The 13,971-nt window shown below is 36.4% G+C and overlaps 1 protein-coding gene across 7 annotated transcripts in view; it reads left to right on the forward strand.

The window, feature by feature from the left end:
* Positions 1-13,971, forward strand: part of LOC121873819 (zinc finger protein 629-like) — a 107,379-nt gene that overhangs the window by 15,641 nt on the left and 77,767 nt on the right. The gene's annotated exons all lie outside the window — the stretch shown is intronic.

Genomic DNA, 13,971 nt, shown 5'->3' on the forward strand with positions numbered 1-13,971 from the left:
TCAGTTTTTAACTGTAATAATGTTTAACAATTACAAAATAATTTTATTAAATAAATGATCGTACTGTAAAATTTAAAATCACTATATCTATCTTATTCTGAAACTAAGCCATCTATTTGAGACTTGATGGTCGTTAATAAAAATATGAAGTCTTTAATATCATGTACAGTAGTTCAGATACTGATGGGCATCTAGGAATCAGTGTTGTGCATGAGTGATGGGATAACAAGGAACTGAGGGGTGTTTGGTGACGGATGTGCTGCTGAACTCTAATACAGTACTGGGTTATGTTAAGCAACAAGGGTTTACTAGATGAATTTGGGCCTCTGTTGTGTCAGAGAATACCATAACAGAAAACATTTGCTCATGCAGTAAGAAAGAATACTTGGCAAGAAATACACAAAAGTCTACAGTTGCTCTTGATTTTGTCCACTACCATATACAGCTAGACCCCAACTTACGACGGGGTTAGGGACCCAAATCCAGGTCGTAAGTCCGACGTAGATAAAATTTTTTTTTTTTTTTTAAATAAAAAATCTGCAATGAAATACAGTACAGTAAAAGTAATAAATAATGAGGAATGGATACAGTACAGTGAAAGTAATAAGTAATGAGGAATGGATACAGTACAGTGAAAGTAATAAGTAATGAGGAATGGATACAGTGTGACTGAGCACTTACCTTTAATGTAGTCAGCTGAATGCACATGGGGCCCCCATAATTTTCTAATTATACATGGAGACTACATTAACTGGAAACGTTTCGGTATAGAAAATGCGTGTCATTTGAAAAAAAAAATGGTCACAACTGCGGCGGTCGTAAGTCGAAGCAGTCGTAAGTCGGGGTCTAGCTGTATTATATTATAGTGGAAGAGGCTTCAAGGGGTGAAAAGGGAGTTGTAATATCAGATAGTAAGTGCTACTGGACTCCATAATTGTTGATATCAAAGTTTGGGTGCTGGGGAAACCATCGTGAAATTTTTTTACAAGTGATGGCGGCTGGCTAGACAAAGAAGACCCTGAATAATAGAAACATGTCACTGCTTTATGTGTTACATTTTAAATTATTATATTTCACGATTAATTCATTTTTGACTTAAATATTGAACATCTACTATGAAGCTCATTTGAGCACTCATTTGGCCAGCAAAGCTCGGCGCTAAACCGTTGTTCATTTCTTGCAACATGTGAAATCCTGCTGCGTGCTGGGCCGTCAGGCCAGCGGCCAGCAAAAACGGCCAACATGTTGGGAAGAAAGTGCCCAGTGTGCCACTGCCTTTATGTATCTGTCTGTGTTCAGGACTGCTGTTGCCCTTATATAAATTGTACTGAAATTATAAAATTGATTTTGTGTGGATTCTGGTGGTAGCTACATGACCGCTGGCAGGCAGCTTATCTCTCCAGCTGCTAGCAGCCACAACAACAATGGCGCTGCTCAGTTTGAATTTTTCCCCAGTATGTGCTCAGTTATGTGTCAGTGTTACTGTGTACCCTTATTCAAGATGAGTGAAAGCAGTGGTGATAAAAGTTTCCATAAAGAAATTTCATTGGACAATAAACATTATGTTTTAAGGAGGTAACTCTCAGTAACTCTGAGCACACCACCTCACCACCTCCTGCACCACTCAACATTGATTCTTGCAAGCTAAATTCTTGTGTGTACATTTATTGTCATGTTACATCGTGAATGAATCATTGTATGTGTATTTTCATTCATGTGTGTGCTTGTGTTATGTTTTTGGGCCGCAAAAAATTTCCATATGAATGCATCTCAACTTATATAATGGGAGTCAATGGGGAAAAATGGTTTAGCGATACAGAATTTTGCGATGCGGAAAGATTTTTCAGCTGTGGAACCCTTCCGTAGCCTGGGGGATGCCTGTAGAATATCAAAAGGGGTTGAGAAAAGTAAAGGAGTGCACAAGAGCTGTGTATTGTTGCATGGAGGAGACATTGTGTGAGATGGGTGAGTGTGGGATCTGGTTGAATACCAACAAGTGACACAGATTGGATTCTGTCCTCATTGTTAAATGCAAATAATGCTGTACAGTGTTGTCAACTACTGTAGATCAGAAAAGAGTGATGCTAAGTAATAGGGTTTTATGATGAGTGCAGGTAAAGGTGAATGCAGGATACCCCAGTTATTGCAAAGGATGCGTTCTTAAAAGTCATTGCGAATAACAAATTTCGGGGAAATTTTCCCCATAAGAATGAATGTAAATAGGGGAGATGTGTTCCCAGGCAACTTTCACCACATACTTTCGATATACACTCCTCATTATCCGAGGCTTTTAGGGACCAGGGTCGCATGTATACTGTAGTACCAGAAAATGTGAGGAATAAATAAAAATAATACAGTACTAATAAATAGAAAAAAGATACAGCATTGCCAGTTGGCAATATAGTTTCACTACACGTTGGAGACTGGAGCAGGTGAGATCTCCAACACTAATACCTCTTCCCATAATCTGGTTGGTAACTACTACAGTAGAACGTCGATTTAAAGTGATTCAATTTAAAATTATTGATTTAAAGCGACACCCACAATTGAGGACAATGTATTAATTTAAAGTGAATCTTTCCTATTTTATGCGAGTCAATCTGACACACTATTTACGCACTACTTTAAAATTTGTGTCTAATAGACGCGTCTCTGGGCACGCTACACAGCTGCCCGCCACCATCCCACACCCTCAGTTCTCACACTGACGCTCTATTGAACGGACATATTGTGTGACACTATTTCCTTCTACCACGTACATCAACCATCGCCACTATGTCCAAGAGGCCAGCAACTACAACATTAACTACCCGAAAGACCAAGAAATCAAGGCAAACAATTACACTGGAGCAGAAAAACTAGGTGCTGGAAGCACTGCAGTGAGGACATGGTGCTTCAAGTGTGGGGCGCCAATTTGGACAGTGATGTGGATAATGAACTGGTCGAGTTGGGCTCTACATCTTCAGAGGTTGAATTGCTTAAGTATGTTGAGTGAAAATCTATTTTAGATAGCATAAAGTAATTAAAAAATAAGTTGAGAGGAAAGTGAAGGTGCTTGGTGAGTCAAACGAGAGGCAGGTGGAGCGCGGCGCCAGCGTGACCGCCCTCTCACATCAGCTGATCGCTAGGAAACAGACCATTTTGCATGGTGGTGATAATAGAGGGAGTGGTGTTGATGGTGGTGATAATAGAGGTAGTGGTGATCATGGAGCTGGTGGTGAGAAAGCAGAAAGGTGGAGGTGACTTAACCCTTAAGCCCCGGGTTAGGGTGCTGGTGGCAGTACCCCCCACCCGGGGGTAAATCGAGAAAAATCAGATATTCCAAAAATAAATTTTAACCTTTTAAAATGATAAAACAATAAAAAATAAGTAAAAAGAACTATATATTGACCCTCTAGAAACTTCTCTGGCCGCGCAGAGGGAAGGAGGGAGGAGGGGGGTGAGATAGGGAGACTTGGTTTGACAGCTGACGCACTTGGTCCCTCGGCACTTAGCAGCTCGCCTTTGTGTCCGAAGTGGCCAATAATGTATGTACTTACTGATCTTAATACTTAGTTGCTGTAAATAATTAATTTAGAATATTTTATTTGCATAATTTATCATTAAGTGCTTGGCAACAATCACCAGTAGGTCGCCAGTCTGCCTGGCTGTCTTTGTGTTTGGTAGAGCAAGTAATGCATAAAATAATAATAATTCCACAAATCAAAACATTTATAACATAATCATAGCATTGTTTTACAGTAATACTACCCTACAATACAACTACACAACTTTTATCAATATTACTTTGATACAACAAGATAAAATCGACAAACAATGTAATTGAAACAAACAAAAGTAGGTAATTATGTTTAGAAAGCTTCCCTGTGGCCGAGCATGTGGTGTGAGAGGCAAATAGTCACACTGGAACCTGATAACCCGCGCTGGGCATTTAAACAGTGGCGGGAATAGGCGCGTGTTCTGGAACGCCACCCGGGGCCTAAGGGTTAACATCGCAATAGTAGAACATTCTTAAGTTACCGTAATCGGCGAATGGGTAATAAAAACTTGCTTTCGTTATACTGTAGTGTGGATTAACGTTTAATGGGGACTCACTGTACTAATTATACTGGATACTGCAGCATACATTAAGAAAACATGGATGACTTGCTTCAATGTGCACAAAGTTTTGATTCAGGGTGTAAGGCTTACTAGATCACCTAGTTTAACCCGATAACTGCTGTAGAGTGATTCGCCGATCAACTCCCAAGTGCACATAAAAAACACGTACAGTATATCAATTTTCCCCGAATATCATTTTAACTCTTGTGGATTAAAAGACATTACAGTATGTAGAAGAATGTGGGAACCAAATATGAGTCCATTACTTAACTTAGTTTGGCCGCCAGTCTCTCATAGGGCAGGAAAAGGATTCTAACCTCTATTGCTCGCCCCAACACTTGACTTATATGACGATTTCTATAAAACTTAATAGTTATATCTTCGTTAACCGTAACAGTTGATGCAGAGCACGTTCAGAAATGAAAGATTTCCGGGTAACGAGATGACTCTCCCATCCCCGGACTTTTCCGGGTAAATGAAAAATATTTTCAGAAGTTCCAGAAATTACGCATTACATCATCTCTCATACCCGTATCCCCAGAATTTTCCGGGCACAACCAATCCTCGTTGTACACTTATTTGATTTAAGCGTTTTTGCAATAACACGTTTGTTCAATTAATACCAGTTCCTAATTTACACGCAACTATTTTTTAAATAACGCGGTTTAAATTTGCCGTGTATTCGCCTGGCAGTGGAGTCACGTGTGATGGCTGGTGAGGTGCTTGTTCGCATTACTGTAAAGTCTCAGTCATATCAACAATTTTAATATTATTATTAATAATAATAATTATTATAATAATGTAATAATAAAGATTATTACTACTACTACTACTACTAATGATGAAGATAATGAAGTATACAGTTCTGTACAACAACTGTGACGCCGTCCAGCTGTTTAGTGTTTACAGCAAACTTCCCGTGTACCACTGTCTCAGTTCGTTTCAGCACTACTTGTTTGTGTGTTTATCACATATCTTTTAGTGTTAAACACTGTTTTCCCCATTGAGCATATCTGGAAAACATTCATCTGCCTCCTCTGGTGAACCTAAAGCTAAAATGGTAAGAAAAACAATCACAATAGACGTCAAGTTTGATGTGATCACTCGCCCATACCCTCGCCTCAGTAGCCTCCCTCCCCTATTCCACCTTTGTCAAGCCAGTCATCAGTGTAAGTGTTATTTAAGATGTGTTTACTATTGTTTTTCTTTATTAACTGGTTTTCTTTATGACTGGGGAAGGTAAAAGAATATTTATTATGAGCTACCCTGTACGGTATACAATGGTTCCCCTAACCTGCTCCCCCTACCCTGTACCATTTACATGTACTCTTATGGGTAAAATAGGTTTAATTTACAAATTTTTAAAATAAGCGGTGATTTTCAAGAACCTAACCCTCACGTAAAACGAGAGGTGGGTTTCCTGGGAAATTTTTTTCGGTATATTCCGAAAAGTGTGTCCCTTAGAAAATCGTCCCCAAAGCCGTAATTTTCCGGAAAATTCCAGCTTTGGGGATGATTTTCCGAGAAAATTTCAATTCCAGCTATTGGAAAGTTCCAGGTTTGAGGGATTCTGGCTAACAGAGATATTACTGGAGTTGAAGCTTTCAACATCACTCTCAATGGACCTTGAATGTTTCAGCTATCAGCAGGTATATACCGTATTTGCCGGCGTATAAGACGAATTTTTTTTTTTTTATGTACTGTATCACAAATTACCCTGTGTCTAATGCGCCCGTATTACGGATGGGAGGCTGAGTGCCGTAGGCGGAGTTGCCTAGCTAGGGAGTCTGGGACGAGCAGTAGTCCACTAAGCACAAAAATTTTTACTAACAATATTACTAATAATAAAATACTGTACCGAAAAACAAGCCAAATTATCACAAACTTACGGCAAATTTGCCGAAGACGTAAATAATGGATTACATTGGCTTAACAGCAGAGGGAAGCTCACATCATCTCACTGTACCTCCTTCCCCAGCATACGTAACCCACACCAGATACATGTCTTACATTATTTAATGACTGTATTACCTTCAAGAAACATTTGTTTATTATCTAAATGAAAAATGCCCCTAGAAAGATTAAAGTACTGTAATGTGAACAGAAAGTTCAGCCGCCAGTCAGCCATTTGCAATGAGTCGATGACACAAAAACAATAGCGATGGTGCTACGCCCTGGTGGCAGAACGCGAAAACGCAAAACATCACAGCCAAAAATACGAGTCACATCCTGTCGGTAATTCTCTTGACTAATATATAAACACGCCACACAGCTGCTCTGATCAGTGGTAGAGTTGTATTAGTATTATGTTAATATACTGTGTGTGATTTCCCACTTGATTCCAGTATATATTGTAATTACATGCACAAAATCATGTTTTCTCATACAAAACCACTTTAAAATCACTCAATAATTGTATGACAAAACATACTAAATAAAAATTTTCCACAAAATATCCTTGTAAAATAGAGGTGCGTCTTATATGCCGGTAAATACGGTATATCTTACGGTAACACATATGTATTCATTCTTTATTTTAAATATATATACAACATCAACATGGGATTTCGTGAGGTTTCTGAAACAGAGGATAGAGAAAATATGCGTCTCAGTTGGGGAGACTCAAGAAACTGGCGAAAAAAAAAAAAAAATTCTCTCTCTGCATTCAAAACACACTCTTTATGTTCCAGAATGTATGTTGCTCTCCGCTTATCATTCGAGAATGTATGTTGCAGTTATCGGGTGAATGCTATTATGGTTGATCAATGGGAAAATTGGATACCAGATGACTTGGTATTATTTATCTACAGACCAACAAGTAATATGATGGTGATGATAATCTGATTTGTTTAGAACCAAAAGAGATTCCAACTACAGTACAGTACAGTGTATGTAAATTTGTGAATTGTTGAGATAATTTCATTCCAGTTTAAAGTTACTGTACTGTACTTGCATTACAGGACAGTTCAGTATATACCACTATTGGAGTGTAGAATAAAAAATAATATAATTAATATCACTAAAAAATAAAATTAAAATAAATGGGCTTTATATACTGTATTACTATAGTGTATTGAAAATGGTTTATAGTAAGAAGTTAAAAAATTCCTTTAATTAGGAGTGTTGAGTTGGTCTGAACAATGGAGTAACAGAATGACTGAAAGAAATATTGAGAATGAGTGATTATAGGTGTAAAATAGGTAATATTGTATATAAAAAGTAATACAGTACTGTATACGAGTTACTGGATGTTTAGATAGAGGCAGGGCAGATATTTTGCCTATAGTATACATTGCAGTAAAGAGACTGTTGGCTGTAAATTTTAGTGAGTGAGAACCGAACCTGATCAGTTGGTAACTAATTGATAATGGCAGAGTCTCAAGGGTGTAGGTACAGTAGGTGGATATAGCGTACAGTACAGTGATATCCCCGTTAGCCGGGACAATTGGTGCAGATCACTTCCGGGAATGAGAGGTTTTCGGGTAATGAGATGACTCTCTCAAAGCTGGAAATAAATCCCTCATCCCCGAAATTTTCTCTGGATTTTCCGGAAAATGTGCCCCTCGTAAAATCGTTCCCAAAGCTGAAATTTCAGTTCCGTCTATCGTGGAGATCCTGGTTTGAGGGATTCTAGCTAATGGAGATATTACTGGAGTTGAATTAATCTTGCAGAGATACAGATTAATTTATATATGTCTGAAAACATTGGTGCAAACTACTCAAAACAGATATTTTTATGTGTTATTTCATCTCTTGCACTTGACTTTCCTACATCTTGTAAGATACACGAATCTCTTATGAAATATTTTTAATAGAATTTCTTTTAGTAAAATATATTTTAAGACAAGGAGAATAGTTGAGAGAAAGACAAGTGTGTGAAAAGTTGATTGACATTAACCCATGAATTATAAGTCAGTAGATGAATTGACTCCCCTACAATGGCCACTTCTGAGTTAGAGTACTGTTGTAGTAGTAGTAGTAGTAGTACTGTACTTGACATGACAAGGACCTCTCATGTTATTGTACTAAAGTTTCTCTGATATCTTCTTTAGTTTCTCTAGTTTACGATTTTTTCCTGGTGCTGTATTACCAAGGCCCTGTTCCAGCTTGTTCTCTGGTGTTGTGCAAGAATAACAATTTATTTCACCATCTAAAAAGTGACCTCATATTGGTTAACACAATATCAGGAGCATATTATTGTGTTTAAAGTTATGTTTCATCTTTACATTTGGAAATTTTAGCTTATGTTGAGGACTTAATTATCTACATTTGGTTAAGACCTGTATACATGTAGATCTCTGTGCATTATGTTTTTCTACACTTACAGACCCCAACACATCATTGGCTTACTTACTCTTGCATTAACTGTACACTGGTCCCATATTACTGACACATATAGAGTGCTTGGATCATTTACACCCAAATTCACTAGGAAATATACAATGTGTTGCTTACATTTTCATTTACCACTCATAATTTTGTGTGCTGAGTCATTTTTATTACTGAGTGTCATGTTTTATACATATACATACTTACAGGTACAGTATGTCTTTTTGCCAAGTGTTCAGTTTTTTATTCTTATGCTCCAGGTATGGTTATGTTTTACAGTACTGTATCTTATTTGAGTCAGCATGATGTGTAATGTGTGTTATTCTCATTTATTGGCTGTCGTATTAAGTCGCTGAAGGATTAGGTTACGTAGATGTTGTCACCATTTATTCATTACTTTACGTGAACAAATTGTTCATTGATGATACTGTATATGTCCATACCTGTATATTTATTGTCTCATGTTTTGATTGTTGGGATGTTCATATACATGAGGTGTTGGGTTTTTGACACATATGCCAAGTACCATATAATGTAGTTGCTGATAGAAACTTTTATGTGGTCACCTTGGCTGAATGCTTTGAATATTAGCTTTGGGTTACAAGATGATAAATTTGAGCAAAGATCATAATGCACATGTTTCATTTAGTCAGGGTGGGAGTGGGTAATGGTTCATCCAGGATGGTGAACTGCAGACCTATAGTCTTATACGTATGTTACATTTTAATATACTACAGGTATTCTGTACGCTTGGTGATCCAAGGTAACAACACTAACACCATGAAATTGTGCGGTAAAAGCAGCATATGGCCAACACATTTATTTAAACATGCTCTACCATCACCACTCATTAAGTGTTCTGATCTTTAAACTTGCATTCTCCGCACAATGTTTAAAAGTTGTACAATAATACTGTATCTGCACGTACATAATGGTCTCTCTGAAGATGTGCATGCACACTATACTGAAAGCTTATAAACTGAGAAAAAAGACATGGTTAATTCAACAGTGATTCTTAAATTCATACAGTACTTGTTTTATTCCTAAACATATTATTATTGTACTGCAGTTATGTGAAATTTAATTATAAAGATGGAAATCTGTTGAACACAGAATGAAAGATATATTAAAATATGAGGAATAGATGTGGTAAAATGAAGGAGAGGAAACTATGGTTTAAACATAAGGTTGTCAGACACCTCAACTTGTCTACAGTACAGTATCGTATACTACAGAGAACCACCAAAACCTTCAAGAAAGTTTCTTTTTTCTCAATGTGCCCCATTAACCAATCTGCTGTGGACATGTAAGGCTATGTACATTGCTGCAGATTTCTGCAGTCTGACCAATTGATAATGAAGACAGTAAAGAGGATTTTTTATTTATTTATTATTAATATATTTTTGGGGGGCTGAACTGCTATATAGTACTGGACAAATTGTAAGCACCTATATATATATATATATATATATATATATATATATATATATATATATATATATATATATATATATATATATATATATATATATATATATATATATATATATATATATATATATATATATATATATATATATATATATATATATACTATATATATATATATATATATATATATATATATATATATATATATATATATATATATATATATATATATATTAAAGAAAATACTTGCAGTGTGTTTAATATGTTACAGTATATTATAAATAAATAAATAAACAAATAAATCGGTAAATCCATTTCAAGTAAATGGAAAAATTTCACTCGACACTGACATTAGTTCCAGTTACCGGTAAATAGCAGACGCTTAAGTGACGTCACTAGTGTTTACACTACACCAGCGGGTAACATTTGATGCCATTACTTGAAGTGAATTGGCCTTATTTTAAAAAACCAAGGATGGTTGGTAAAGGACTACTGGGTCAGTGGGTAAGTGTCACATTTGGGGTACCGGTCTTATACAGCGAATAGAGCTCAAAAACTACTTTTTAATTGGAAATTTGGGGGGCTGTCTTATGCACCCCTCCGCCTTATAGGCCGAGATATACTGTACTGTACAGATGCTGTAGCTACTTCACTCATGAGCAATTGCTTCACGTTTATAAGGGATTCATTCGTCCTAACCTGGAGTACTGCTCTCATATCTGGGTGGTTCTTCTTCTGTCCAACTGTTAGATAGGGTAGAATCAAAGGCATTGCGTCTTATTGACTCTTCTCCTTTAGTTGATAATATTTCTTCCCTTTCTCTTTGCTGCAATGCTGCTTCACTATCTCTCTTATACAGGTACTTTAACGGGCAATGTTGGTGGATTTGGCATCCTGTTTACCGGCGGCAAGGCCGTTGGCTCGAAACACTCGTCTTGCCCGCAGTGCCCACCGATTCTCTGTGGATGTCGGTCACACTATAATAATCCGTTACAGTACATCCTTCTATCCTCACACAGTCAAACTGTGGAATGCTCTGCCTTTTTCTGTGTTTCCATACTCATACAATCTGTCTCACTTCAAAAAGCTGGTTTTACGGTATCTTCGTGGGGTAAATTAATATAATCTTTTTCTTTTCTTTTTTTAATTTCTTTTTACTTTTATTTTTTCACTCCCTAGGCCCCGTTGTGGGTCGATGACTTATGCCCGGGTGGGCTATTCCCCATAGAAAAAGAAAGGGAAAAAAGTGTGCTTTTTGATTGTTATTGCCCATCTACAAAAAGTTATTTTACAAAGAAACATGTCAGTCCCTGTCAGTTGTGTGAGCTGTACAGATGTCAACAAACTACTGTAACTCCAATCATTTAGGAGCTGAGTGTTTCTACAGGAAATATTTGTTGATACTTATATAAGGTTTTGACTGTTGCCACACAGTCTCAGCTGGCAGTACAGTACAGTACAATACAGTACAGTGATAGGTGTGTTTTTATATAATTACTGAAGTGTTTACAATTGCCCAGTGACCCACATCATTGGTACCTCTTACAAGGTGTCAAGACGTAAATAATTACAGGACAGTACTCCCTCTTTATCGACGGGGGTTACGTTCTGTAAACGGCCGTCGATAAAGAAACCGTCGATACCGTGATGGTTACGTAATTTTTCTAACTATTATTAGCATATGTTGAATAAATGTACCTTTAAGCATTAATGCGTTTCCTTTACACATAACCTTAAATAATAGTGTATAAATAATAATATAATAAGTGGACAAAAATACTAGCAAACTTACGATTTCATTTATTGAAGTGAACATCGGTCCTTACAGTAAACAATACAGTGTACAGTATATACAAGTGTGATGATTGAGGCTTATTAAAAGCCTGACCAGTCAGATGAGTATGATGAGTCAAGGTCTGCATCTTCTTGAGGGGTGTGGGCAGGTACTGCGTCTTGTATTACCTTTACACGGTTTCACTTTCCCGCGATTTCTCATTCACGCGGTACCTTGCCAGAACCGGACTTTCACTTTCCGCGGTGCATCTACTCATATACGGGGTGAAGTATAATTTTTTTTTATTTAGCTCATAAAATTCATACAAATTACTGGACCAGAATATAATTTACATTGCTGGAATTCTTACAATATGATGATCATTTTGAATATAAACATCATGGATTTTGCATTAGACATACAAATTTTAGATCTAATGTAATAATTTGGTTTACACAAGTAAATATTTTATCATTTGTGCAAAATATATGAAATGTACATTCAAAATATTCCTTGACCTGCAAGGAATCCAGAAATGTCAATTATATTATCCTAACTTTAGTCTGAGGTATTATTTATTACTAAAAGTTAAAATCTAGTTTTTTCACCCAAACATTTCTCTGGTAGGGGGGGGAAGGGTTGGGACCAACCGACCCAGCTAGCGTGAGTGTGAGGAGGGGGAGGAGGCAAGGTGGGGTACTTTGATTGACAGATAGTGTCGTAAAGAATATATATTTTTTTTTATTACCTGAAGATATTTGTTTTAGCTCATAAAATTCATACAAATTACTCGGCCAGAATATAATTTACATTGCTGGAATTCTTACAATATGATGATCATTTTGAATATAAACATCATGGATTTTGCATTAGACATACAAATTTTAGATCTAATGTAATAATTTGGTTTACACAAAACAAATATTTTATCTTTTGTGCAAAATATATGAAGTTTACATTCAAAAATATTCCTGACCTGCAAAGTCAGAAATGTCAATTATATTATCTAACTAGTCTGAGGTATTATTTATTACTAAATGTTAAAATCTAGTGTTTCACCCAATCATTTCTCAGAGGTAGGGGCCAGTGAGCTGGGAAGAGGGGGATTTGAGTCCATTATTTGAATGGACATTAACCTGGCGACTGTATTTTTCTTACATATTAATTGTGTGAGCATACCATCATAAAATTTAGATGTTATTTTTAGTACAATATAGGTATTGTGTCGGAAAAAGTGGAGTTTGGGGGTCGGGCTAGTTTCTATTGGAATTAATCCCATATGTACTGTTGTTCAATTTCCGCGGTACCCTATGGGTTCAATTGACCTAAGTAAATTGGGGTACTACTGTATATTTGTATTATTTTCATTTTTTAGTACAGTGCAGTAATGAGACTGAGACTTGACAGGAATAGCCCTATGAGGAATGCAGATTTTAGTTGAGACAATGCTGTCTGTGCCTGTCCATGTACTCTACTGTCAACAAAAAACTATCTTCACCTCTGGGTCTGATGGGTTTCAAAATCTTTTGGTGAAATGCATTTCTTAATGGTTATGATATCTCTTCAGTATAGTGCTTCTTTTTTAAATAAAGTAAGTTCTGTAGGTGTGATGAAATATATTAACTTTCGAAAAACAAAGACAATAGAATTTACTACATTTTTTTACTCACATCAGAAATTATTTCCACCTTGGAGGACGAGTTGCTATTTAGGAATATAACGAATTGCGAGAGGCTTGATTGAAAATACAATGTTGTCATGGGAACAACTAAAGGTGGATCCACATCAATGTAACAATATTGGTAACATTGTTGTCATCAAGTTAATAAAAGATGTCAACATTGTTGGAAAGAAAGGTGAAATAATCATACAGTCTACACCAATCATAGTTCTGTTGGCGACAGTGTTCCCAACACTAATGTTGCAAACATATTCATGTAATTTTCACAGCATTGCTGATAGCACAGTTGCCAACACATGGTATCAACATTGTTGCATTGGTGTGGATCTTCCTTAATTAAGAGGCACAGTTGGATGGGTTTTGGCTGAAGAGCTGGTGTCATCCATGCTTCAAAGGCTAAATATTGTCTGTCGTATTGATGGAAATAAAATGTCTCTTAATATTGTTTTTCTTTCCTATAAATAATTATCTAACTTATCATGAAACACATGAATTTCAAGCTATGAGATTTACTTTTTTGCAATTACTTATTTACTTTGTAGGAACCTAAAATAAGCCTTAAATGCATATCCCTGTTAATCATATGACACACAACCTTGTTGCCCACTCCCAAAATTGCTTGTTTCAGTTCATTTATTTTCATATTATCTCATGT

Source organism: Homarus americanus, unplaced genomic scaffold (assembly GCF_018991925.1).
Source record: "Homarus americanus isolate GMGI-L3 unplaced genomic scaffold, GMGI_Hamer_2.0 scaffold25827, whole genome shotgun sequence".
Lineage (NCBI taxonomy): Eukaryota > Metazoa > Arthropoda > Malacostraca > Decapoda > Nephropidae > Homarus > Homarus americanus.